This window comes from Mandrillus leucophaeus, unplaced genomic scaffold, assembly GCF_000951045.1.
Source record: "Mandrillus leucophaeus isolate KB7577 unplaced genomic scaffold, Mleu.le_1.0 Scaffold814, whole genome shotgun sequence".
Taxonomy (NCBI): domain Eukaryota; kingdom Metazoa; phylum Chordata; class Mammalia; order Primates; family Cercopithecidae; genus Mandrillus; species Mandrillus leucophaeus.
Window position 1 is genome coordinate 562,993 of NW_012108853.1, and position 23,093 is coordinate 586,085.

Genomic DNA, 23,093 nt, shown 5'->3' on the forward strand with positions numbered 1-23,093 from the left:
ACTGCCAAGGGCATAAAAAACTTGGGTATGGTGTCATGAAATGTTTATATCCTTTTCTCCCAATGTAAGACTTAAAAGAGAGTGTTGGATATTGCAGCAAATTAGTAATTTTAAAGCATAACTTAGTGTATTAACTTAGGAGCAAAACAAATGATGTACATTGATTACTCAGTTGAGTTTGATACATTAACTAGAAATACATAAATGTACGATTACATTTTAAATGGACCATAAGAGTTAAAGTGCTCTAGTTATGTTGAAATATGTTTAACTAAATGTCAATTACACCATTAATACCATTAAAATATAGTTTCCAAATAAATTATCACCATTGACCCTTTTTTCTTATTTCTGAGCTTATTCATTTAATGTATTTTATTTCTACTGTAGTCAAAATGCTATTCGTAAGCAAATAACAACAGAAAAATATGTAAGTATGTAGATAGCAAGAAGGTTTACATCTGCAGTTTTCCAACTGAGATATAATCCTGAGGCTGCCTAACACTTTCCATGGGATATAAAGACAAAGATAGTTTTATGGAAATAAATTTAGTTAAAATGATTCCCTTTAACAATTTCCCTTCTTCTGCTTCACAAAAGAAAGAAAACTACCTTAGGGGCATAAGAAAACCTCTGGGGCATTACAGAGGATATTTGAAATGTTGGTGGAGGTATTAAGAAAATTAAGATCATGTCCAGGAAATGCAGTACCTAAAAAAAGAAAAGAAAATTAAGATTAGGTAACAAATCATTTTTTTTCAATTGAGGGGTATTCAATTATTTCTTTTAAAAAAAAAAGTAAAGAGTCTAATTCAATTGTCAATGATAGGTCACTAAAAGTGCTTTTGATACGAGACTACTAGTTAGGATTCTTCAGATAAACAGAACCAATAGGAGATAGAGATAAATATATAGATAGATACAGAGATAGAGAGAGAAATGGAGATAGAGAGAGATAGAGATAGAGACAGAGACAGAGGGGGAGGGATAAAGATAGAGATAAAGATAGAGGTGGGGATAGAGATAGAGATGGAAACAGAGAGAGAGAGAGAGAGAGAGAGAGAGAGAGAACTATCTTAAGGAATTGGGTCTTGCAGTGGGGTTAACAAGTCTGAAGTTTGTAAGACTGGCTGGCAGGCTGGAAATTCAGGTAGGAATTGATATTGCAGTCTTGAAACCAAAATCTACAGAGCAGTCAGCAGGCTGTAAACTCAAGACAAGGTTTCTATGCTGTCTGCAGTCTTAAGGTAGAATTGCTTCTCTTTTGGGAAACCTCAGTCTTTTCTCTTAAGACATCCAATAGAATAAACGAGGCTTAGCCACATTATTGTAGGCAATTTGCTTTACTCAAGGTGTATTGGTTGTAAATGTTCATCACCTCTACAAATACCTTCATGGCAAAATCTAGACTAGTGTTTGACCAAATAAATGGGCACCATAGCCTTGCCAAGGTGACACATAAAGTTAACCATGACAGAGATATATGTGTTTTTTGCATATGACTTGAGTCAATAAAACTGACTGACATTACTGTAACAAAACCTTCATTCTCATCTACTTAAGTGAACATAAGCTTTTCATCTCTAAGAAGGAGAAATAAAGCAAAGTTGATGCTCAACCCTGCCTAACAATTAGTAATATTCATCCATGTCTACAATAAGCTAATTATTTTTAAAAATTATATCTATCCCCCTAAGAAATGGATTTGCTTAATAATTATGTATCAAAATGTGTAATATATTCATGCCATTTAGTCCTATTTCGTACTAATAACTATAATGAATACTCAATCCAAAAGAAACATTTGAACAGTTAGAACCTATGGACATGAACTTTTAAAATTAGTTCCCAAATGAGTACTCATGCATTTGTTGCTGAATAATATGATTAATAAGGGATTTTTAAGCATAAAAATCAATTAGGTTATAATTCAGATGCAGAAATACAAGTATGAAGAAAACTACAAGTGAAAAAATGGAAGATTTTAAAGCATAAAAATATATTGAATTAAGAAACAATTCTGTGGGGGGATGGAATGGAAATAAAAGAACAAAACTACAAATGAAATTTCTGGTTTGAAAAGCATGATCATCTAGTTTTCAATGGGTTATAGCTAGTAACACATTGCTATGGTTTTTGTTATACTGAGTGTTTTTAAAATGGCTTTATTCTAAAAGGTCAATATTTATATTATACTGAAAATTACACCCCTTATCATTGTTTTTAGTGATGAAAAGAAATTTTAATGTCCATTTAAATGTGCAGGAGGGTATATAGCTTTTTAGAATTCTTTTAGCAGGTGTGTAAGAAAAAAATTAGGGGACTGCTGTCATACATGATATGCCTTAAGAATACAAAAGACATTTCTGTCTAGAAATAACTGTGCTAAGTGGAGGAAATTTTTCAAGTTCTCAAGTCTACATAATATACTGCTACAACACAACCGAACCTTAGAGATCATCTTATGCAGGTTCATTATGACAAAGTCGGGCCCAGAAAAGGTAATAAGAGGGTCTTTTCACCCACTCTAGTTTTGCCAACATTGTGATGTAGAGACCTCTTGCTGAGATGATCTGGCACAGCATCCTGCTGTGCAGACAAGGATGTAAGGGCAAATATACAGTATCAGAATGGTACATGTGAACATTGTACTGGAATTTTGTTAAGAAATTTTATTTACTTAGCACCTCCAAGTTTATCATTTTTTGCTAAAGATACATTAAAAGTTTGTCCCTGAACTTTCAGAATTTAACAGATATTAATATGGACCTATTTGACAGTCTGATCCTGGCATATAAACTCTTGAAGTATAAAAAAATGGCTACCGAAGGTCATGCCCTTCAGATCCCAAATGCTAGAATCAAAGGGGAAGCTGAGTGCTTTACCTGAGGTAAAGTGCTTAATATAATCATGACGAGGCTTTCTAAAAGAAAATATGGAGAGAAAATACCAAAGCAGTATTGTATTCATTTGTATCAGTTTATATTAGGGTAATAATGTTGTAGGTGATTTTTTTCTTTTCTTTCTTTTCTTTTTTTTTTCTTTTCTTTTTTTTTTTTTTTTTTTTTTTTTACAAATTTTGTTTAACGGATCATACTACTTTTACAACAGAAGATTGTTTTCAGAAATATTCAGAATTTCTATGTTTCCTCACATTCACAGAATTTGGGGAGTAATAGACTGAAAAGCAGTATCAGAGGAGGAGAAGATAAATAATTTTAGAGCTTTAAATAGAGATCTACTAAGGAATATAAGGACTGATAAAAAATAAATATCAAGGCATTTATGCCTTTACATTTTCTATTTAATACAATTATTTCATGTAATCAATTGAAAAAGAGATAAAGCCCCACCCTGTTGGGTTGTGACACATCAGACTTAGCCCCAGAGTAGTATCACTGTCAAAGAGGCACAATCCAAACAGGCAAAAAAGGTTTCAGTGGAATTTCATTCCTTAGTTAAACCTCTGTAAAGACAGTAAGGAGATCTATTTCTAGGCACTCAGCAAAATGTCGCAGTTAGCACATCTTGTTTTCCCTTCTCTTCTCCAGTGCTTTCAAATTCCACATCCACTAGAGCGTTTCATTTGCCAAACCCAAGGTAAGAGGCAAAAAAGAAAAGAAAAAAGAAATCAATCAATCAATCAATAAAAACTTTCTCTTCAACCCCCAGTCTGAAACTGTCTCTCTTTCCCAACTCATTGATTTGCTGAGATTCAACCACTTTGCTGGGTCCTCTTCACCTTTCCTTTTCTCAAGTTGGTAATGGGTATGGGTTGGATTGGGAGAGTGGGAGTAGGCTGGGAGTTACAGGATTGCTGAATCATCTTGCTTCATCTTTACCTTTATAAAATTTGTTAAAATTAAACTTTTACTCACAACATCATAACAGATACACTGTATCATTTCCTGCAACATCAACGACAACAACAACAAATCAAAATTTGTAGTGAACGTCCACCTTCTTTTAAAAATGACACTGACAAAAACTCTTGGAGTCACTGAAACCCTGTGAAGTGTGTACTTCAGGGAAATCTGTGTTGATATGCATGTGTGCCATGTCAGAATCACTCACTACAGGAGTACAGATGCAGTGTCTGCAGAAGCATACAGAAGCCACATAGCACTGCTTGGAAAGATTCATCAGCACCAGCCATTTGCTTTTTCTCATCTTTGCTTAGAAAATTTCTCTTCCAGCCACCACAACTGGGATATCTCCTGCTCAGTGGTAAATCACTTTTATTTCATAAAATGGCCTCTTAGAGCAGTTTTTAATCTATTTTACTACCATGATGATCTGCCTGATCACGCTGATGTCTTCAAGGTGACAGCACCCACTGCACAATTCTCAGCCTCCTGGATCACACCACAGCCCCTTCACTGCCTTCACTGCTGCAACATAGCAAATAGCAGGTCATTCTTGAATTGCTGAAGAAAAAAAAGATGAATACATTTTAAAAAACATTCAAAATCCAAAAAAGGCATGAATAAATTTTAAAATACTTTCAAGACAATTTCATTGTTTGATATTTATTTTCTGGATAAATGATCTACAAAATTTAGCCATTGTTTCCTCCACCCAAGTAAAACATAGAAGAAAAGATATGAAAGAGGTAACTAGAGAAAGATACACATTCAAGACATTCTATAGATTGGCCCCCAGAAAATATATTCTTTCACTCTGCCTGAATTGTCACATTGAATTAGCCAGACTAAATAAAACTCCACTGTTGGAGATACTTTGGGTTAACACATACCTTCCTTTAAAGCACAAACAATCTTGTTTAAATCAGCTTATTTCCATACTAAAAGGTGATTAGAAAGAGTTCATAAAAGATGGATTTCATTTGAGAGGTATGAAGGGTTTTTGTAGGGGAGAAATAGGTAATATTGGAGCAAAGAGACCTTCCAGGGGAAGGGAAGGGACAAATATTATAAACCTAGGAAAGCACTGAAGAGAGAGTCTAAAGAGGTTGGAAAGTATGAGCAGAGAGTTGTGATACAAAAGATACCCTGTGAGCATTATAATTTTACCCAGGGCGGTGTTTTGCCCTGGAAAAGAGGAGGAAATGTCTTCTAGCACTGAATACTACCCACAGACCCTCTTCATGGACAAGCCCTCATCCCTGTCTAGCTTCTATTCAGTTATTCACTTATGCAACATTTATTAATAGTCCTCTGTTTTTAAATTACAAGAAGAGTTAGATGGGGATTTGGGGGCTGATTGATAAGCTAGCTATCATCTACAGCTCGACTTCATAGGGAAATGTGCACCAAGTACCCTAATATATGAACTTAACTTATTGTGAGAAATGCGTATAAGAAATGTCAGTATATTTTTAGAAAGCAAACAGAAAGCTGAAAAAATTTAGCTACTTATAAGTAGCTAAATAGAATGCGTACATTTTATTGTCCTACTGAAACAATATATGTATTTTTAGTCATTTATACAGTAATATAAATTAGTTTAATCTGATTGATTTTTTTCCTAATTCTTAAGCTGATACTATTGCCAGGAGGGGGAAATTTATTTTGGTTTGAGATCTAGGCAGAAAACATCATTTTTTAATATGGATCACGTTTGGAGGTTTTACAGGCCGAGATACAGAGATGAAGAAAAACAAACAGACAAAAACTTAGGGCAGTTTAAATCTAAAGGTCTGCTGAAAACCCAGTAGGAACTCAAAAATGTTTTTGGACAAATAGGCTATGTATGATCAACTCAGGAGTGAAACATTAAGTAGAGAGATATTCCGTCTCATTTGTATTTATTAGGGACTACTCTATGGAAAAAGAATGGAAGACTGCTGGTTGGTGAGTTTGAGGAGAAGGTGCCACAATCTAGCATATCCTACCTGAGGTATTAACTCAGCCAGAACAAAAGAAGCAGAGGGGAGAGGGTTCTTATGGAATTATAAAAAGTAACTCAATGCTAGCATTAAGTCTTTAAAGGAGTTTGTTGTTAAAAGGAATGAGACACTGAGGCTTCAAATGACTTAACAAAATATATCTCACACCCTGAACTCGGCCTTCTATTTTAGACCAGTTGTATATCTCTCAGTTTGTCTCCATTTATAGACAGAAGAACACACTGAATTAGGTCATTAATAAGACACACACAATGCACTGCCTTCTCAGTATAAGCAACCATGAAAATTCGTTCTGGGGAAAAGTAAACCTGTCCGTCAACATTTCAGTTGTTGAAGGTTGCGCTGAATTAGATTGCAAAGATTACATAATGTTTCTGGGAGTTGCAGGCCTTTCATCCTCTCAGCTGGCATGAAAACTGCTAGGTGCTCTCAAACAGCACTAGAATTAATATGTGTGCGTGTCCTATCAGTTCGTTTATACAACACATCCTTGGCTTTTAAGAAATGAACTTGATTAGCCTTCCTCCCAGTAATATTCTGTCATTGTCCAAGACTAGGGGAAGTAGGTTCTCACTTTAAGAGATTTTAATCCCTGTAAAGAAGAGTTCTTAAAAGGATCAGAATTGTAGAATATTAGAGTTCAATTGATCTTAGAGTATTTTTTAGACTAAACCCCTCTTTTTATAGATGAAGCCACTGAAGATCAGAAAATTATTTGTCCAGAATCACACACCTAGCTAATGGAAGGAGAGACCCCAGTCTTAGCCTATTGAGATTCAGGTTTACATACTTACATACTAAAACTATGCTGTACAGTCTCCGGGGAACTTCTTAAAAGTGAAATTCCCATATGCCACTCCAGACAATTCATCAGAATCTCTGGGTGAGGAAACTTGGCTTCTGTATTTTTTTTTTTTAACTTTCCCAGGCAATTCTAATGTGGAACCAGTTTGGAAATCACTAGTCTAGAAAAAGAGTCTATCATCTTTGGCAAAGACAAACAAATATCTCCCTTTCTTTAGCATGTTCTTGGTTCTTGGTGATCTTGTTCTTGGTGTTCTTGGACCTATTGTCCTGGGTCTAACTGTTGATAGAAACCCCTTTCACACTCAGAAGTGTCCCAGTATGCATGTCCCAAGCTACATCCTATCTTTAATCTATTTGACTTTTAGGCATTGAAATGACATCTCCCATGGCAAATGCAAAAGTCCCCCTAAAGAGTTAAAAAGTTATAGCTATGAGTCATGGTGCCAAAAAAGAATACAATTTATCAGCTACCCTGGAATTCTCCCCTTAAGAAAGAGATATTTCTATGTCTATATTGAATGTTGGCTTCCTAAGCCTAAGGTGACAATGTAGCCAGGTTTTGAAAGACTTTGGGAAGGCTAACTTTCTGGGATCTCCCTAAATTTAATATTACAGGAGTTCCCTACTCCCCTTAACAACAAATAACAATTTATTAATGTTAGATGCAAGAGAAATAAAGGAATCCTGGCACAAAACCAAGTTATTAACGAAAATGCCTACATATGTGACATATCCAGAGAACTCATTCGTACCATTGAAGGAATTGTTAACTTCCTGCATGTTTTTTTTAAATCTCCATTTCTATTTGTTGTTTTTGTTTATTTTAGTCAGGATATTTTCAGTTTGAAATAACAGAAATGCAATTCAACTAGCGTGTGGTAAAAATTAATTTATTGACTATATAGAAGGGAAGAAAATGAATGGTCCCAGCATCAAACATTTTGCACTAACCTAACAGATTCGGGACTAGATCACCTTGAAACATCACAATGTACTCCATATATATGTACAACTATTACATGTCAATTAACAACAAAATTTTAAAAATTCGCCTTTTCCTCACGTTTCAGCTCTGCGTCTTACTAGGTGTGGACCTCATTCTCTCATATTGTTGGCAGGCTGTAGCCACATGATGAGTAGGATAGTTTCTAGGGGTCTTAGGTTCCTATCCTTCCAGTAAGGGGACTACAGAGGTAAGAAACAATTTTCCAACCTTGTCCCAATAGGAATAGCCCAAGGAGTCTGATTGATTGATCAATGTCATTAAGCTACCTCTCAGCCAATGTATGCAGCCAGGAGAATGAGTGTTTCTGTTTGCCACAACTGTTACTCCCATTCACTAATACTGGGGTATATAAGGAAGGAGCCTATTATATAAGTAGGAAGGTGCATATGGGAAAACTTGTTGTGCAGTTTGAAACAATAACTACCACAAAATAATACCACCATCCTCATAGAGCCTCAAAAAATAAACACTTCAATTCAATAGATTAGTAGAGAAAATATCAAAACATATTTAGGGGTAGACCTACTTGCTTCTAAATTAAAGGTAAGAGGTATGCTGGATGAAAAAATATAAAGCTTATTCTAAATGCACTGTTCCAAATTCACTGAAATGGAGTGAGAATGTCCTTGCTTCACATAAGCACCTGAACCTCTATTGGGAAGTTGCCATTAGAAACGCAGTTACATGCGAGTGAAAAAGCAGCTGAAATCTCTTTTTTTCTAATAGGATTCTGAGTGCAGATGGAGGAGCATTAAATTACACAGGAAGTCTAGAAAAGAATGAAATCCAGACCCAGGATGTCCTAACCCTTCCCTGACCCTTAAAAACAAGAACTGTGCAATTGGCACTTTAATGCTTTATATTCACTTATCAGGTGGTAGCAAGAATTTGTGGATTACGGAAATGGAGCCTGAAGAAAAGAGGTTTAAAAAAAAGGGGGGGGGCATATGAATAGGGATTTAATTCTTTTTCTGATAAATTTTAGAATATATTTCTTAGACCTTTGTCTCTGAGTTGGAACTACATTCAAATGTGAACAGAAATATTGATTGAACACAGCTGGTGAGCATTTTAATCTCACAGTCCAAGAGGATGAAGCAGGAGCCTGTGAACTCCTCTCCAGTATAATCTCTGTTTATTATCAGATGTTTTCACACATTCAATTCTGCTCTAGGAATGCACTTTCAACACTTTGTAAATAAGAAATAGTAAATGTGAATGAGTCCGTAATTAATTTACAAAGAATGAAACTGAGGCATGAAGAAGTTGGTCTCCTTCTGAGAATTCCCGTAAATTATCATGGAGTCAAAAAACCAATTCCTGAAGGAGGATATGGTCAGTGCATTTGCAATGTTAGAGAAGGAAATATTTTTCCAAGCTCAGCTACTAACTACTGTACTCATTTCTATGCTTCAGGGAGTAACTTGTGATTCTTTAGATCAATATTTCTCCAAGTTATAAATGTTAGTATAAATGCGCATTATTGGCTATCACCTCATCTTTGCTGATTTAGTATCCATGAAGAAAGGGCCTGTCCTAGAACCTTCATTTTAATAAGCATCCTCACATATTTCTTAAGCAAGCTAAACTTTAAGAACTACTGCTTTACTATTTATTAATTACCAGTACACTATTTTCCACCTCTAGTATATGATTTATTTTTCTCTTTATATTTAGCTTTTAATAAAAACAACATGTGACCAGTATTGCCTTTTGTTCCTTAAGGAACTTAGGAAAGCATTCCTTAAGCACAATTCAAGGTATATCTAGCCTACATGAGACATATAAACAAAAATTCTCTATTATCCATTCAACAATTATTTACTGAATAATTATTTTGTGACAAGCTCCAGTCACTGTACTGGAGACAGAACAATGACCAAATAGACAAAAATCACTGCCTACATGGAATTTATATTCTAAGTGAAAGAGAGGTTTCTAATAAGACTTAAAAGATGAAAATACACAATATGTTAGATAATAATACTTTCTAAGGAAAAAATAAAACAGTATAGCAATAGGTAGCACATAGGTGCTATGGTTTGGATGTATCCCCTCCAAAATTTATGTGTTAGAAACTTGTTCCTCAGTGCAGCAGTGTTGAGGGAACAGGCCTAATGAGAGCCATTTAGATCATGAAGCTTCTGCCATGCCCCTATAAAAAGTACTCATGGGAGTGGGTTCTCTCTCTCTTGCTTTTCTGCCACGTGAGGACACAACATTCCTTCTCTCTGGAGGAAGCAGTGCGTGAGGTGCCATCTTGGAACCAGAGAGACCAGGCTCTAATCTGATGGCACCTTAATCTTGAACTTCCCAGTATACAGAACTGTGAAAGAATAAATTTCCATTCCTTATAAATTACCCAGTCTGTATAATTCTGTTATAGCAACACTAAACAAACCAAGACAATAGGTGAGAGGAAAACAGTATTTGAAATGTTAGACAGGGCAGTAAGGGAAGGTTCCACTAAAGAAGGTAACATTTAATTTCAGGCCTTAGAAGGTAAAGAAGTGTGGATATTTGGGAAAGGAGAATTTCTGGCAGAGACCAGCAAATGCAAAGATCCTAAAGGAGCAAAAGCATGCCTGGTATGTTAGATGAAGATGCAAGCGACCTGTGCGGGGAGCAAAGTGAATGAGAGAGCAGTGGCAAATAAGGTCAGAGAGCTGGAGAAGGGCAGATCAAACAGTATCTTACAGGTTCTTCTAAAGACTTTGGTTACATTATAAATGAGACAGGAAGCAATTTGGACTAAAGATTCTGAACACTGTTCTTTCTATTTGGAAGGCAAAAGTAAGAGAGGGAGTATAATAGCATGGCTTAGAATGCAAACCCCTGACTGTGGAGGATTTTTACTTCCAGCAATACCTAGTTCAGTGATTTGGGCCAAACCTGCTAAAGATAATAAAAAAGACTAGCTAATATTTTTTAACTTCCTAAATGCATTAAAGAACTAACAATGCAATTAGGAATTATCAAATTTAGGAGAAATTTGGAAGAAAACAGGAATCTAAAGAGATGAGCCTAACATTCAAAACAACCCCACCAGTGGGCATTTGTAAATCCAAAAAGAGACGATTAAAAGGTTGTGCAACACTTTTTACAATGTCACTTGAATAGGAACATATAAGTAGTGGTCAAAGTTGGTGAAACTAGAAAAGAACTCCCTATTTAATTTGGGGCTCAGAGGGGCTGCAAATTGCATTCCATGAATAAGTGAACAGGAAATAATGAAAGAACTATATGGCCTGCAGCATCTCTCTGCCATCAAATTTTCTGGGTAACACAGAATATCTCAAATCCTAAAATTAGATTTCGGAGATCCTAGATTAGTACTGCCACCAGGCACATAAAAGAAACAAAAGTAAATCTTCCTTGGAGGAATTAACATCATCTTAGGCCTCAAATTATTTCTGTAAATAATTTTTTTCAAATACACTATACAGTACCTAATCAAAGATAACGAGAAACATGAGGAAACAAGATAAAATGAACAAGATCTGGTACAAATAATAGTCAGCAGAAACATGCATAACTTCTTCAGTTAGTAAAGTTGTCGGAAACAGAACATAAAACAATTACCATGTTCGTGAAGTGAAGCTAAAAGGCCGACTTTTAAGTTTCCAAAATGAGCTAGAAACTGTAAAAAGTAAATATGGCTTATTTTTAAAAAGAATTAATTTGATATTGAACATTCCCAGCACAAAAAAATGATAAATATTTGAGATGATGGAAATGCTAATTACCCTAATCTAATCACTCTACATTATGTATATGGAAACATCACTAGTACCCCCACAAATATGTACAGTTATTACCTATCGATTAATAAAAATAAAACAAAAAGGAAATTCTAAAGCTAAAAATACAAATAAGCTAAATTAATAACTCAGTGGATGAGTTTAAGAACAGATTAGGCCGGGCGCAGTGGCTCAAGCCTGTAATCCCAGCACTTTGGGAGGCGGAGATGGGCGGATCACGAGGTCAGGAGATCGAGACCATCCTAGCTAACACGGTGAAACCCCGTCTCTACTAAAAAACATACACACAAAAAACTAGCTGGGCGAGGTGGCGGGCACCTGTAATGGCGTAAACCCGGGAGGCGGAGCTTGCAGTGAGCCGAGATCGCGCCACTGCACTCCAGCCTGGGCGACAGAGCGAGACTCCGTCTCAAAAAAGAAAAAAGAAAGTAAAAGAACAGGTTAAAGAAAGATGGAAGATAAGTCAGGAAGAACTACTCACAATGATGCACAGAGAGACAAAAAGTTGAAAAATACAGTAAGGAGGGTTTGAGTCATAGAGAAAACAAATATCTAGCGTACATTTAATTGGAGTTGTAGTAAGAGATAAGAGAGTGGGACAAAAATATTTACATAATATTGGCTGACAATTTTCCAAAATTGATAAAAGAAGCAAGCCACAACTTCAAGAGACTGCAGGGCAGATTAAAGGAAATTTACACAGAGATACATCATAGCAAAACATAAAATCAAATAAAAAAAGAACAACCTTAAAAGCATCCAAGGGAAAAATAAAATATAAATTCTTTTCCAAGGAGCAACAGACTAACAGATGAGTTTCCAAGAGCACCAATGAATGAAAACTTAAAGAGTAAAATATCCTTAAATATCCTTAACATACCAGTAGAAACACAACTTTCCACTTAGATTTTTATACTCAGCAATATCATTCTTCAAAAATGAAAGTGAAATATATACATTTTCAGATAATAAAAAATTGATATTCAAAGTTAATTCAAAATCAACTTCCAGTAATAGTAGGAGATAAGTGGCCCTGCAAATCTGCGGCAGATAGTAATTATAAAACATTAAAGACATTAAAATTGCCTAAAGTTACTGAGAAGTATCTAAAAGCATAAATAAAAATACAAAAACTGAGTGGAAGAGCTAATTGTGAGCTCACAACATAAAAATCACAGAGACCCAAATGCAGAATCTGAACTACTTAAATGCCTGACTGATAACTATTCGTATATTTTGAGACTCCAGGAGACACCACAGACAAGTAGGCAAAGGGAAGAAAAGGTGTATTCTTGAAAAAATATAGTGATATAGAGCATAATCTATGAATTGGATGCTTTTCTTAAAAAAGCATATTCCCAATTATGAAAAGTTCAAGTAACAGAGAACCTAAAGGTCAGAATACAGATCCCAAAGCAAACAAACCTGCAGGAAACTACTTGTATCATAGAACCATTCCATGCACTTTTTGCCCTGTTCTGTCTTTGCACTGCTTTTAAAACCTGGTTCTCTGTGGATTTTCCCTATTCTGAAAAACTTGGTAGTTAGTTAAGTATTTTGGCCCATGTGGCACTCACTTCAGAGACAGTTATAATGTCTATAAAAATATTCAAAGAATTGGCCAGGCGCAGTGGCTCACGCCTGTAATCCCAGCACTTTGGGAGGCCGGGGCAGGTGGATTACCTGAGCTCAGGAGTTTGAGACCAACCTGGCCAACATGGTGCAACCCCATCTCTACTAAAAATAGAAAAATTATCCAGGCATGGGGGTGCATGCCTGTAATCCCAGCTACTAGGGGGGCTGAAGCAGGAGGATCGCTTGAACCTGGAAGGTGGAGGTTGCAGTGAGCCAAGATGGTGCCACTGCACTCCAGCCTGGGCAACAGAGTAAGACTCCATCTCAAATTAAAAAAAAAAAAAAAAATTCAAAAGATTGAAGAAAAATATGGTGTCAATGAATAAATAGGCATTTTATAGTTTTAACATTTGTACTTCTTTGGCTTTAGAATTATTACTTAACAATTTTTATTTCTGTCAAGAAATAATATTTCTTCATATAATATTTATTATAATAAAATATAATAATAGTCATATAATAAAATTATTATGGTAATATTTGTATTATTATAAATATAATATTTATTTCAACCAAGAAATAAATATTATTGTTAAATAATAATTATAAAGCTGTAGAAATACAAATGATAAAACTGTAAAATCTCCTAGATGTGCAAAACAACACATCAGAGATGCCAAAAACCACAGAGAATTGGTCAACCAAATTGGTTGAACTAGTCAGTTATATAAGAAAAAAAGGATAGAATAAAAAGGTTAAAATTGATGAATTGAACTACATTAAAATGAAGAACTTCTATTAATCAAAAACACTATTACTGAATATTCTCACTTATAAACAACTCTAAACAACAAGAACACATGGACACAAAGGGGGAAAACAGACACTGGGGCCTTCTTGAGGGTGGAAGTGGGGAGGAGGGAGAGGGTCAAAAAGCTGCCTGTGGAATATGATGCCTGTCACCTGAGTGATGAAATAATCTGTACACTAAACCTGGGTGACACACAGTTTACCTATATATAACAAATCTGCACGTGTGCCCCTACACCTAAAATAAAAATTAAATTAACAAAAAGAAAAAACGAATCTGCTGAGGATGTGGAGAAATTGGAACTCCTCTGTACTGTTGGTGGGAAAAAAAAAATGATGCAGCCATGATGAAAAATTGTGGAGATTTGTCAAAAGTTCAAAATGAGAATTATTATCCAGCAATCTCATTTCTGACGACGTATCTAAAATATGCAGTGTAGGCCCTGGAAGAGATAGTTGCACACCCATGTTTATTGCTGCATTATTCATAAAAGCCACAAGGCAGAAGCAACCCAAATGTCCCTTGACATGAACAGTTAAAGAAAATGTGGCACATACATAGAATGGAATATTATTCAACCTTAAAAAAGAAACCTTGTCACATTCTATGATAAAGATAAACCTTGAGAATATTGTATTAAGTGAAATAAGCCAATAACAAAGTAATAAACACTGTAGGATTTTACTTATATGAAATAATCTTAAGTAGCCAGTCTCATAGAAACGGAAAGTAGAATGATGCTTGTCAAGGGCTAGGGATTGGGTAAAATGGGCAGTTGTTACTTAAAGGATATTGAGTTTTCATTTTGCAAGATATAAAAGTTCTAGAGGTCTTTTGCATAACAACGTGAATATAGTTAACACTATTGGACTGTACACTTTAAAAGATTTAAAATGGTAAATTTTATGTTGTGTGTGTTTACCAAAATTAAACGCAAAAACATGTAACTAAAAAAAACTATAAAAGAGTAAAAATCCAAGTCATAGAATGAGAGAAAACATATAAATCTAACTGAGATCTCATATCAGGACTACATTAAAAACTTCTGCAAACTAATATGAAGGAGAGATGACTATGGTAAAAGCATATTGTAAAAAGAATGGACAGGAAATTTGAAAAGGGAATTCAAAGAGAGACATCCAAATGACTTGTAAACAGAAAAAGATTCTCAACTTCATTAGTAATTAAGAAAACACAAATTAAAGACAAAATATGTTCTCACTACGTATTTGTCAGAATGACTAAAATTAAAACAACGAAAATTCTCACACTCTGCTGGTGGGACTATAAATTGGTCAAGAATTTGGAAAATTATTTGACATTAACTGCCGGAGTTGAACATACACATATCCTATCCTCAGCAATTCAGCTTCTAAGTATGTCCCCTGCATGTGCAACAGGAGACATGTCCCAAGTGTTCATAGTAACATATTTATAATAACCAAATACTGAAAATAACCTAAAGGGTCATAAAAAATAGAAGAATAAGTTGTAATATCCTCATTCAATTGAACACCAAAAAACAATGAAAAGGAACAACTATAAAAACAATTAGGAGTAAATGAACTAAAATTCCAGAGACAGAATCGTCCTTCCTAGATGAGATGTTGATCATGATTGCCAGCTGTTTTCTTCTCTGGGGGTATTTCCTGGTTTCTCTTCTGCTGGTTTCTTTCTGCTTACATTTTTGGCATTAAAATCTCTAGTTGAGACTTTGTTCTCAGCTCATACCAGGAATTGGCAGAGTTTTGGTGGCTCTGAGGAGCTCCTACAATAGATTAAAAAATACAAAAGCCCAGTTTTTGTAATTTTCTTTTCTTTTTTCTTGAAGAGACAAGGTCTCCCTCTGTCACTCTGGCTGAAGCACAGTGGCACTGTCACAGCTCACTGCAGCGTCCTCAAATTCCTGAGCTGAAGTAATCCTTCCACCTCAGCCTCTTGAGTAGCTAGCACTATAGGCATGACACCATACCTAGCTAAGCTTTTTTTATTTTTTGTAGAGACAGGGTATCTCTATATTGCCCAGGATTATCTCAAACTCCTGGCTTCCAGTGATCCTTCCACCTTGGTCTCCCAATGTGCTGGAGTCACAGGTGTGAGCCGCTGTGCCTAGCAATTTTCTTTTACTATAACATCCTGCTCTGATTTTAGTTTTAGAGTTTACTAGCCTGTTAAGATGAGTTGAAGAGTATTCATTCTTTTTATATTCTACAGAAAAGTTTTAAAGCATTGAAATTAACTCCTTTATGAAGGCTTGATAAAATTTTCTAGTAAAACTGTTGGTGTCTAGTGTTTTCTTTCTGAGGGTATTTTTACGGCTTTAATTTCTTTAGTAGTTGTGTGAGTACTAAAAATTATTATTCTAGATTGAGCTTTGCTAAGTTATGCTTTTCTAGCAAATTGTTCATTTTGTCTATGTTTTTTATTCATTGGCATAAATTTGTTCACAGCTCTCTTCTAAATATCTGTTAATTCTCCAGTGATATAATTTTTCTTTGATTTACCATGTTTTATCATGGATATTTTCAAACATAATCAAAAGCAGAGAGATTAGAGCAAACTTTATAACTATTTTCTATCTTTCCGTTTTGACTTTTTGGATCATTTTGCACCTGAGATTTTTCTTGGAGATTACATACTAGACTTTTGGTTTGTAATCCAACCTATCTCTGTCTTGTTAGTGGAGAACTCAGATTCTTTTTACCACTTCCGTTTTTCATAAGTTTAAGTTTCTAATTCCATTTTTTTCTATAGTTCTGAAGATTACATACTGTATTCATTTATTGGTTAACTTTAAGATTTTAACATGCAAACTTCTAAAATTTTTTCTACATTTTTCAACATTTTCAACATCTAAAATTTTTCAACATTTCAAACTTTCTCCAAATACAAATATTTTACATTTAACTCTTTTCATACCCCCTCATCATACATATTAATTTTTCTAAATATTTATATTCCATCACAATTTAATTACCCAAATCAAATATGACATTTATGCCATCCAATTTTTCTTCAGATTTACCTACATATTTCCCAGACATCTTTCTCACCAGTCCTTCTTACATGTCTGAATTCCAACTTACTTCCTTCTTAGAGAACATCATACAAATGTTCAAATATAATTTACATATTATATTAGTTTCCTAGGACTGCTATAACAGATTACCATAAACTTAGTGACTTCAAACAGTAGAAATTTACTTTCACAGTTGCAGAGTCCAGAAGTTCAAAATCAAGTTGCTGTTAGGGCCAGCCTCCCTCCGAAGGCTCTATGGGAGAATCCTTGCTTGCCTCTTCTAACTTCTGATGGTTTCTAGCATTCTTTGGCTTGTGGCAGCATAATTCCAAACTCTGCCTCCAGGTTCACAGTGGTCTTTTCTCTGTGTCTCTCGGTGTCTTTTCATTTTATGAGGACAACAATCACTGAATTTGAGGTGCCAAATCCAGAATAATTTCTTAAGATCTTTATCTAATTGCATCTGCAATGACCCTATTTCCAAATAAGGTCAGATTCTGGGATTCTAGGTGGGCATGAATTTTGCGGGGACACTATTCAACCTGTACATGTACCCAACAATTCACCAATTTGTACAGAAAAAAATGTAAAATTCTTTTTTTTTTGCATATTTAGAATTCTGTAGCCATCTCCCCAATCAATTTCAGAACATTTTCATTGTCCCTAATAGGAATCCTGTACTGTTAAATACATCTGTTAAATTTTTCTTTAGTGAGAAACTTAGTGGTTGCAAATTTTTTCAGTTTTCCAAATCTGAAAATACCTTTATTTTGTATTCATTCTTAAAAGTCAAGCAAAAGTTATAATTCTAGATTGACATTTATTTTCTCTTAGCAGTTCAAATAAAATTCCACCATTTTCTGGATCTGTTATTGCTATTGAGAAGTCTGCCATTAGTCTAATTGTCATTTCTTTGTAGCATCTGTCCTCTTTCTTTGTGTTTAAAATCTTCCCTTTATTTTTAGACTTTTGCAGTTTCACTATGATATGTTCAAGTATGATTAGAATTTGTCATAATTATCAAATCTTTAGATTTGTATATTTCATCATATTTAAAAAATTAGCCATTATATTTTCACAAAATCCTTCTTTTTGTTTTTTTTTTTTTTTTACTCTCCCCTTCTAGAGATAGACCCTGGTAATGGGGAATCAGATTCCAGTTAGCTCAGCAGGTTGCTCTGTTCTGGTCCCATTTTCAGCAGAGAGGTTGTACTCTACAATTCTGTGACTGACTGTGAAGCCAACTCAGAGAATCGTGCTATTAGTCACAGAAGAAGCTGTGGAGAAACACGAGTTCCTCAGTATAAAGCCATTTCCATGCCATTTCGGGGAAAATTCAAAGCCCATGCCTTCCTGAGAACAGCAGGTATGTTAAGCCATCTTTCCAGATTAAGAACTGTGTTGCTATATTACAAATGAAGAGAAATGTTCCCTGGAATTATTGCTTGGCCTATAGATAAATATTTGAGTTTAGCAACTGATCTATGGGTTTTTTTTTCCTAATCTTCCAGAGTAAAAGTGTTATAGAAATCCCATCAATCATATTTTGCTGTTTCAAAGAAAAAACACAATATTTAGCAATTATTTGTAGCTGATATCCCAGTATATAATTCTAGTTAATTATTGTCAGTTATTATGGTTTTTTTACAATATTTATTCTTCAGTGAGCAAAACTCAGTCTCGGAATAAGACATTATCTTATTCATTATGCCATAAATGAATTTCTAAAATACATTATTAAAATAAACTATTACAAATCCAACTGTCTCAATGGAAGCTATGTCTTTGTCATAAACCTTACTCAGGATACTTGGAAATTATAATTTGAAAAACAGAAATAAAATATGTCCCAGGGCTATGGTCCATTTGTCAGAACATTTCCACGTACATACTTTAATGTGATCTCTCTACATAATAAAAGATATTTACATATGTTTGGCAGAAGTTCTTGCTGTATTAATGTGTTTTTCTTCTCTTTTTTCCAAGAAGGTAGACAGTGTCTTTCTAATATCCTCTCCTCAGTGTGGTGGCCACTGCCAGGCCTGCCCACAGAAAGCCCTTAAGTAGACTTAAATGGAAAACTCAGATAAGGAGAGACTGTCCCTGTGCTAGCAAAGCAACAATTTCACAGCCTGGAACCCAGATTTTTGGTCTGGTTCACATGCTTCCTAGAGAAGGTTAAGTATTACCTTTCAGGGCAATATGTTATTTCTGGGTGCTGATGTGGCTGGAAACACAAAGAACAGCAAGCTCATCCTCAACCTGGCAGGCATTCCCCCTTTTCAGGGGCTGCCAAGACCCCTGAGATTGGCTGTGCCTCTGCCTGATATGCAGGGAAAAGCAAGGAGCTGCACCTACATACTTGTGTCCCTGTCTTTATGTGTTTCTGCTTTGCTATTGTAATGCTTCAGAAGTAAGCTGAGTCCAAGTTATAGTTCTTACCAATCCTCAAACTTAAATCAGATTCCATTGTCCAGTCCAGATGCTCAGAGATATTTGTAGGGCATGAAGCAAAAGCTGCTCAAAGGTAATCTTTTGTGAAAGTCTCTATCCATTGAAGATATTACGCTAGTTGTCCTGGGGTTTCTTTGAGGGTGAACGTGGCAGTCTGTGTGTTTGTTGGACAATGGGACATGGATGGTCTTGGACAACTGAAGGGGAAGAGAGTTCTAGAAGGTCTACATCTTGCTCCCTGGGAAGCCCAGGGTGGGTAGCAAGCCCACAGAGGAGTTTTGTTCTACACATGGCACTGAAAACACCGAACTATTGAATTTCAAGAGTCTATGGGTATTTGTGCCATGAACAGTAACCATATAGGGCTAGAAATTTGAGGACCTGCCTTCCTTTCCTAAGCACCACATACACCTTCTGTATCATCCTAGATGGAGGAAAGAGCCATGGTAAGGATTAATACCTTATTTCTTATCCACTTCTCAGAATAGAGAAACCAGGTCAGGGTTCAAGTTGATTTAGAGAAAATAAAGTAACGGATTATTTCCTCCAGATCTATGTGGTATGTGATTAATACTATATACCATACATATTTCCAATTTTTCTTTCAAGCTAAGTAAAATTTCAAGAATATTATCCGTCACTTACTCGTACTATACACACATACACATACACAAACGCACACATAGGTATGTACACACACAACGGAACACATTTTTCCATATTCTATTTCACTTTTATGTGTTATTTTTCATTTTCCAAACTCCCAGACTTGTATGGTCTTCCTCCCTATTATTGTGATTCTCCTCTCTATGTTTTTCTCTTCTTTTGCAATATAATCCTTACAAACCCTTTGCAGATGCATCTTTTCCACCCTGTCGTTCATCTTCACCTTCTTCACCTACCAAGAACCACTGATAATTGTCTCCACTATCATTATCTTTGGTTGTGGGATAGTGCTGTTGTGTCTCCCCCTTCTACATGATTTTCTTTTCTTTTGAAGTGATACACTCTTCTTTCCTGCTTTGAAACTTTAAATATTTAACTGGTGGACTGAAAAGATATAGACTTCTTTTGCAAGAAGCTTAGTAGTGAAATGAAAGAAACAGGTTGGGCGCGGTGGCTCACACCTGTAATCCCAGCACTTTGGGAGGCTGAGGCAGACAGATCACTTGAGGTCAGGGGTTCGAGACCAGCCTGACCAACGTGGTGAAACCCCATCTCTACTAAACACCAAAAATTAGCCGGGCATGGTGGCGCAAGCCTGTAGTCCTAACTACTCAGGAAGCTGAGGCAGGAGAATTGCCTGAACCTGAGAGGCGGAGGTTGCAGTGAGCCAAGATCATACCACTGCACTCCAGCCTGGGGGACAGAGTGAGACCTTGTCTCAAAAATAAATAAAAATAAATAAATAAATAAATAAATAAATAAATAAATAGTTCATTGTAATAGCAAATCGAGAAACAAGATATGTTCAGCATAGGAGAGACATGAAAATGCTTCTCCTCAGAAGGAAAAAAGTGAGTAGTAGAACAGGAGGCACTGACTATGAGAGAAAGAAATGGGTAATTAAAGAGCCAATTCCTATGAAAAGCAAGAGGGAGTAATATCAAGGGTAACTTGAAAAAGAAGGGACATTTTAAAATTAGAATAAAGATGAGAATTATTAAATATATAAAAATATTAAATATAAATTCTTAAATATACAGAAATATTAAATATACAAAAAATGTGATGTAAAATTGAAGGAAGTTAATGGGGTTCCTATCACACTTGTCTCACTGTTCTCAACAGAGTAGGAGATACTGACACTGGCCAAGAATGAGCTCAGAGCTTAGCTAGTGGAAAAAGTTTGAAATAACGGGAATTCTGAAGAAGTAACAAAATAATAATAGCCACAACGATAAAGATAATAATGGCATTATAATATAATAATTGTAGTCTTCTGTTTTGTCCCTCCAGTTAACCTCAGCTTCTGTCATATCCTTCACTTCCTCCATTTGTGTTCTTATTTTAGGGTCTTTGTTCTGTCTGCTACAAGCCTATTGGCCCCATTCGCTTTCCTCTTTCCATCCCTTGGTTCCTCTATACTCTTTTTCCCTCTTTCTTTCCTCCTCTACTCACAAAGCCAAGTTCTACTGGTTCCTTTTGTTTGCAAGAGCTTTCTTCTCCTTATGTTCTTGCTATACCTCACATTTAATTTCATCTTCACTTTTCCCCACATCCATTCCAAAATCTGTAACTTCCTTGTGTTAATTCCTGAAGCCAAATTTACTGATTTTTCCCTTCCTTTCAAGTCCCAAGGACTTTCTCTTTATTCATTTGGTAGCTGTTTTCATCTCAGTTATTTCACTTTACCTTCCCTTTTCTACTGCTAGAAATAGGCCAGCTCTTCCTACCTCCTCTGCTTCTCCCAGGGCAACCATGAGGATTTTCATAGCTAGCTTTCCTTTCTCAGAGGTTATCATAGTCTCATCTTCTAAGGAAGATACTGTCATGCTCTTTCTTCCATCCCAAAAGCTCAATACTTGACAAGTAGACAATTTCTCGAGCCACAGTAAAAGTATATTTTAACCTTAAACAACTTCTGCGCTTGCCACAATAGTTTAATTCAAACTGGTTTCCCACCTTTTTTGAGGCTAGTGATTTCTTTAAACGAACCCTAGCAGTTCTTATATTCAAGTTTTCCTTCCCAGAGATAAAGAACAACCTTCATACTTGGTTGACTAAGTGAATTGCTCCATAAATCCTCTAGCATTCTGTAATTTCCTCGCCTCTGAAACTGGAGGGGAAAAATATAAATCTAGCCTTCAACCCATTTGTGCTTGCTATCTGTGCTCTAACAGACTATTTTCTTAGCCAGATATGTGGCAGAATACAGGCGGCCTCAAATTCTCCAGTACTCTTCTCGTGAAGAGATGACTGGATCTACATCCACGTCCCTAGAATGTGAGTAAGTTCTGTTCCTGCTTTGACCAATAGCATGTGGTGGAAATGATGCTGTTTCAGTTTGTGGGCCCAGGCCTTAAAAGACTGACTGCTTCCACTTTCTCTCTATTGGAAGAGTCACTCTTGGCACCCTCAGTCACTGTAAAAATGTCAATCACCTGATAGAGAGAACAAGTGGAAAAGCCTGAGGCCACCTGGAAAGGAAGGGTTCAACTGAGCCTAGACTTCTAGCCATACCTAGGAAGGCCTCAGACATGTTAGTAAAGCCTCCAGGCCAGATCAGCCACTCATAACACTGAGGAACCCCAGTCAATGCCATGTGGAGAAGAATCACCCAGCCACTTGCCTAAATTTCCAAACAACAAAGGCAAATGTATGTGTAAAATAGAATCTGTATTTGCATATGTATATGTAATGTCTATATGCAAAATTATTATTGTCTGAAACCACAGTTTGGAGGATAATTTGTTACATAATAATAGATGAAGGAGGAAGGTCTTATGGGCACACACAAAGGAATGCCACTCATGCACAGATAGATAAAGTTCATTTGTTCCTCAGTGACCTTAGAATAAAGTATTATCCCCATTTCACAGATCAAGAAAATAGCAAGAGCACTGTAGAATCAGCATAATATAAGGTTAAGAGGGTGAAGTTTGGAATTAGAGCATCTGGTGTCAAAGCCCTCCATTGTCACTTACCAGTTGTATAACTTTCTGAAACTGAATTGGGCTTCAGACAGTGCTCAAATGAATATATTATATTGAGTTATATACCATTAAAAGTAGAAGACATCTTATTCATTTTTTCTATTTGATAGCACAATAGGGTGACTATAGTCAATA

At 35.7% G+C, this 23,093-nt stretch overlaps 1 long non-coding RNA gene across 1 annotated transcript in view; it reads right to left on the bottom strand.

Moving 5' to 3' along the window:
- Positions 1 to 344: 344 nt before the first annotated feature.
- The window catches only part of LOC105530359, a 107,980-nt gene continuing 85,231 nt past the window's right edge, over positions 345 to 23,093 (bottom strand). The window contains exons 3-4 of the long non-coding RNA XR_001004638.1: positions 4,288 to 4,391; positions 345 to 711 (exon numbers count right to left, since the gene is read on the bottom strand). This is a non-coding gene — a long non-coding RNA (uncharacterized LOC105530359). The remainder of the gene's footprint in view (positions 712 to 4,287; positions 4,392 to 23,093) is intronic.